We start from the raw sequence: 6,601 nt of genomic DNA, 5'->3' as shown, positions 1-6,601 counted from the left end.
GGAAAAATTATGTTTATAAATAAGTGCCCAAGAAAGAAGTGCCTGTTTGTGAAAAGCAGAGAGTTTAACTGGGATTTTGTCAATATTAGCTGCCGTCCTTACATTCATCCTCATCTTCCTCACTGACGTCTGTCTCCGAGGAAGATGAACGCTCCTCGCTCCTCATCATCAGCTTCCGCTTTCATCCACTAGATGGAGCTGCAGGCTGGAACTTCTCCTGTCGTCCTCCGTTTGGCTGAACTCTTCTTCATCTTCTTCTTCACTGTGATGAATGGAAGGTCGATCAGTCGCTCCTGACTGCTCCTCCTCTTCCTTCTTTATGTGGACAAACTCCTGGTCCAGAACAGAGCTGTTGTCATGGAAACGCTCTTCTTTCAGCTCCAGCTGCTGAACATCTGTAGGAATCAGAGAAACTGTCACAGTCAAACTTAAACATGGAAGCAGGAAGGAGAAACCAGGCTGAAGCTTTTATTTTGGTAAACTGACAAGCAGGAAGTGAGTATTGGTGTGATGGAGACCAGACAGTCGCCTAGCAACCATACGTTTTGTGTAGAACAGCTATCCTTATTTGATCTTTCAGATTATGTTCTCATTAATTCATATTAAACTCATAAATCAAAATTCACAATAAAAGAAGTGCATAAAACGAGAGTTTGTAATAGTGAAAATAATAATTATTATAAGTCTCCTCACAAGCTAATAAGAAAAAAGGCATAAAATAAAACATTTCTGTTTTTTTATCCAACAACTGAAATCTCTTATTTTGAATGTTACCCAGAAGTACTGGATAACGGGAGGATTTATTTATCACTAATCACATTTTACCAGTAGATCGATTCAGCACGCAGGAGAAAATTTGATTTGTAAATACATTTTTTTAAAATTGCTCAATTTTTCTGTCGTTTTTCGTCCTAAAATAGTTTTATCATATGTTGTTTTTATCATTTTCTGTCTTCAGCAGATGATATCTGTTTATGTACTAAAAGCTCACAGCCGTTTTCTCCTGACTGACCGACTGTCCCGTTTCTCACCGGCGGTGTAGGTAGCAGATGTGCTCGGCCTGTCAGATTTATTTATTTTTTTTAATTGTCCAGAACATAATACATAACAGCACTGTATGACAAATTGAACATTGAGAATGCCAGGGGACGGCGAATAAATTACAAAATAAACACACGATAAACATTACAATGTATACATTACAGAACAATCATTTAAGACAAGTTGAATATATTTAGAGACAGACAACTTTCATAAATACGTATAGCTTTTTTGTTTACACTTTTAGATATGGTACATAAATAAGATTCCAATTCTTTTATAAGTACAGGGAAAAAAAGTTGTGTTAAGGAAAGTTTTGTTTTGTGAATATAAAACTTACCAAATAGAATTAATAGATTAATTGTTAATTTAATATTGAATGGAGTGTTCTTTTCAAGTAGGCCAAAAATAATATGTTCAAATTTCAACTGAAATTTAGAATCAATTTTGCAATTTATGAATCGAATACAGTCTTTCCAAAACCTTTGGGTAATATTACAGTTCCAGAATAGGTGGCTAATTGTTTCTGGGTGTTCTTTACAGAGTGTGCAGTTAGGATCAATTGTTTTTTTATATCTTATCATGTATTGATTAGTGGGATAGATTCTATGTAGAAGTTTGTAAGAAACATCTCTCATCTTATTGTTGATAAATAATTTCTGATGCAGAGTCCAAATATTATTCCATGGCAAGTCAGGGACAAATCTCTTCCAGTAGAAGACAGCAGAGGGAACAGAAATGACATTTTGTTGAAAAAGACTTTGTTGTTTTTCTGGGCAGAATTAAAACAGGATTTTCCAACAGTGGTGTCACTTAGAGATAGAAAGGAAATATTTTCATCAATGACAGTATTTTTAAAGAGTTCACAGATTTCATTAGTAACAGCATCAAAAACAATGGCATATTCTTTGGGAGGAACAGCGAGGTTATACTTTAGGTTAAATTCTTCATATCTAAGTAAATGTCCATTCTGGTTAAAAAGTTGACCCACCAGTAGGATATTATTGTTAAACCAATTATCATAAAATAAAGATGTGTTTTTGTAAAGTATATATCTGTTATTCCAAATAAAAAAATTATGAGGGGAAAAATTATGTTTATAAATAAGTGCCCAAGAAAGAAGTGCCTGTTTGTGGAAAGCAGAGAGTTTAACTGGGATTTTGTCAATATTATAATCACATAAAAGTAAAAAACGGAGACCACCTATATTTGTAAAGATGTGATGCGGAAAAATATTCCAGATGGAGAGGGGATTCTTTAAGTATGATTTGATCCAGTTTATTTTAAAAGTGTTATTCAAAGTGGTAAAATCGAGAAAATTTAGGCCTCCTTTGTCATAGGAGTTCATTAATACAGATTTCCTTAGATAATGAATACGATTCTTCCAAATGAAATTTAGTAGTATTTGGTCAATAGGTTCAAGAGTCTGATTGTCCAAGTGCAGAGACAGAGCAGAGTAAGTGAGTCGAGAAATACCTTCTGCTTTGGAGAGCAGAATTCTCCCTCTTAAACTTAAGTCCCTTTGAAGCCACTGGTTAAAACGTTTTTGGGTTTTATCGATTAGAGGAGAAAAGTTTAAAGAGCATCTTTCTAGACTATTTTTGGAGATGATAATACCTAAGTATGATACAGTTTCTTTCACTGGAATATTACAGATTGACTGTAATGCACAATCTTTGACTGAAAGAAGTTCACATTTGTTAAGATTTAGGTGAAGACCTGAGACACGAGAGAAAGACTGGATAAGGTTTAGAGCATCAGGAATTTGACTGCTGTCTCTTAAGAATAGAGTAGTATCGTCAGCCAGCTGACTAATTAGAATTTCTTTATCAAAAACGGAGATGCCTTTTAATTGACGTAGAGTAATATAGTCAGCAAGGGTTTGAGTAACTAGCAAGAAAAGATAAGGTGAGATGGGACATCCCTGTCTGATTCCTCTGTTAAGATTGAATCTCGGGGAAGTTCCATCTTTCAGCTTTATAGAGCAGTTTGCATTAGAATAGAGTGTTTTAACTGTATTACAGAAGAAAGAGCCAAAACCAAATTTATGAAGACAACTGAAGATAAAGTTGTGATTAACAGAGTCAAACGCTTTGTAAAAGTCTAAAAAGAGTATAAAACTATCATCAGAAACCAGATGTGAGTAATCTAGAATGTCAAGGACAAGACGAATGTTGTTGGAGATGTGTCTGTTTTGTATGAATCCGGATTGAGTTTCTGTAATAACTGAATTTAGCACTGATTTAAGTCTTCTGGCAAAGACAGATGCAAGAATCTTATAGTCATTATTTAATAGACATATTGGGCGCCAATTGTCAATGAGAAGTGTATCTTTATTGGCTTTAGGTATAAGGGTGAGTACACCTTGATTTAACGTTGGAGGAAGGATGCCTTTTTCTATACTCTCTAAAAATACCTGGGTTAAAAAAGGGGCAATTTCATTACTAAATTGTTTATAAAATTCCCCAGTTAGCCCATCTGAACCAGGAGATTTGTTATTTTTAAGATGGTTAATAGAGGAAAGAACTTCATTTTCTGAAAGAGTAGAGTCACAGAAATCACGTTCAGATGCCTGTATTTGTTGTATATTATAGTGCAAGAAAGAATCAGGGTCTTGGCTAGGTTCATGAGCATAAAGTTTACTGTAGAAAAGGCTAACATAATTTGCAATAAGTTTGGGATCAGAGGTTACCTGGCCTTCTATATTTAATTGTTGTAGAGTATTTGTTTTGGCTCGATGTTTCTCCAACTGAAAAAAATAAGAAGAATGACTCTCACCTTCTTCTAACCATTTCAGCCTTGATCTGACAAAGGCTCCTTCAGCTCTGTTCTTATAAACGTTGTCTCATTTTTTTTGCAAAATTGCAAAATTTAATTTATCATCATCTAACAAATCTGCTGGATTTTTTTGAGAAATTTCCATAATGTCATAAATAATTTTATTTTCTTCAGCTTTTCTGGTTTTATTTAAATCTGAACTAAGCTTTCGAAAAAAAGTAGCAACTTCAAATTTGAAGAGTTCCCAGTTCTTCCCATAACAGTTTTCTTCTTCAGCTTGATTATAGAAATAAGAGACTAATTCAGAAACCTTTTGCTGTACTATGTCCAGTTTAAGCAGTGAGTTATTTAGAATCCAGTAAGCTTTCCTGTTTTGGCATCTAGTCTCAGATAACTTAATAGAAATATAGATCGCTTTATGATCCGTTAGAGGAGAAGGAAAAATGTTCACTTCAATATCATCTGCACTGAGACAATCAGATACCAGCCAGTAATCAATGCGTAATTGTTTGGATCCATCATTATTTCTCCAGGTATAAACAGAATCTAATGGGAATTTTTCTCTCCAGGCATCTTTTAAGTTATATCTCTGCATGAATAAATGTAATGCACTGTTTGGAGTTATCGCTCGTGGTGGCCATCTGTCCAGTTCATTATTCAGAACCATATTAAAATCTCCACCCATTAGAATATTAGCATCAGGAAATGTGTTTAGGCCGCAAATAATGTCATTTTCAATCAAAGAAAGCAGCTGGATGTTTTCAGGGTTGGAGTTGTAACCGTATATGTTAATGACAATGAAGATCTATAATTATAAATACATAATGTCCCTGACTGTCATATTTGCCCTCTAGGATGTCACCTTCAAATTTGTTTTTAACTGTGAGAGTGCCAGCTGAGTGTTGGCTACCATGTGATGGGTATATATTTTCACCCCATTGAGATTTCCAAAAGCTTGTTTCGTTACTTGTAGAATGTGATTCTTGAAAGAAACAAAATCTGTTTTTAATTGTTTAGCAAATAGAAATAGTGCCTTACGTTTAACAGTGTTTTTTAATCCCCTGGCATTCAAAGAACCTAAAGTTAAAGACAGATTTAGGAAGGAAAAGGAGAGAAAGAAGTTACTAAGAGTGTGTTGCGTTCTTTCCAATATGCGCCATAGTACACATAGTGGGAAAACTAAATTAAATAATTTTTATGCCATTTTTAGGAACCTAGGCATAACATAGCACAAAAATATATTTGTATCTCTTAATTAAACTTAAATTCCAGCTGTCAGGCTAGTTATGACATGAACATAAACATGTTGTCACATACCACAAGGAAAATAAGTTTAAACGTGGCTTTAAGGAAACAGCTGGCAGAACACGCGAAATCAGAATAAGAGTTCTGTTTTCCTCAAGACACGTAAATCAAAAAGCTGCTCGGGATACAGTTAGTTCAGTCAGTCTCAGCTCTCGGAAGGCTGACCTCTTTACCATTGATGTAGCCACGCCCACCCACGCAGTAGGCGACTTTCCCCTCTCTCCTTGCTGCTTGGATCAAAGGCCACAGCGCCGCTCTGCTTTCCCGGTCCGCCGTGCACAGGTCCTCGGTGAAGCGGAGATGACGCTCCTGCAGGATGGGATTATTTTTCGCGGCTCTCCATACGGCATCTCGGTAGGTTCTGGACGAGAACTGGAGAATGATTCCTCTCGGTTTGTTGGCGTTTTCCGTCAGTCTTCCCAAGCGGTGCACAGTGTCAATCATATCAGGAAGCTTCTGTTTTCCCTCCGGAAAAATAGTTTGGCAAATTTTGATGGTTTCATTTTTCACGTTGTCTCTGGACACGGTTTCCGGCACTCCGTATAATTTCAAATTCCAGCGCCTAGAGTAGCGCTCAGATTCCACCAGCCTCTCCTGCAGCCGGAGCACAGTATCGTCATCTTTGTTGGTCTTTTTTTCAATCACATCGATCCTTTTCTTCACATCTTTAATTTCTTCAAACGCAAAGTCAACTTAACTTCTTGAGGCCCTCAATTTCAGCGAGTTGTCATTAATCGGCTTCTCCATGGCATCAAATCGGGTGTTAATCAGGTTTGAAAGAACCTCAACGACGTCGTTATCACACCCGCTGCTTCTCCTCTCACCTTGAGGTGTTGCAAGTAGCGCTGTTTTGGAAGCTGGTTCTTTAGATGGAGTTGCTCCAGTAGAAATAGGCAGGGGTGGAAACTCTTCTTCATCTGGGATGATCATGTCTTGTTCAGCATTAGCCTTCTGGGTATAGTCATGTCCCGCACCGCTAACAGCACTGCTGCTGCTAGCCATGGCTTTACTCTCCTTAGAGGTTCTTTTCCTTTCTCGAGATGGCATTGAGCAGTTAAATTTGTTTCCTTTTTGGTTAGCAACAGCAAGAACTTCAAAAGTAGCTTTAAATTTGTCAGTTTCCACAATATTTAAAGAGTTTTAAAAAGTTTGGCGCAACAGGTCGCAAACTAGCATCCGCTCAAGCCGCCATCTTGGTCCAGCCCTCAGCCTGTCAGATCGGCTTGCACATAGATGACGTTTAAGATTGTGATCGGTCCGGACCATTACACCACTGTCACGTGACACGGGGAATTACACAGACACTTCCGCCATAACAATGCACGGATTCTTCCCGAGTAAAGAACTGAGGAGGTCCAAACAAATACGTTAAGAAACACAAAAGGAGAAGGAAACCTCCACCTCTCTAACTCCACCTCCACCTGTTCCCTGCTCTCACTACAAATCACAATATCATCTGCAAACATCATAGTCCATG

The sequence above is a fragment of the Oryzias melastigma genome, linkage group LG19 (genome assembly GCF_002922805.2).
Source record: "Oryzias melastigma strain HK-1 linkage group LG19, ASM292280v2, whole genome shotgun sequence".
Lineage (NCBI taxonomy): Eukaryota > Metazoa > Chordata > Actinopteri > Beloniformes > Adrianichthyidae > Oryzias > Oryzias melastigma.
This window is presented reverse-complemented; position numbering follows the sequence as displayed.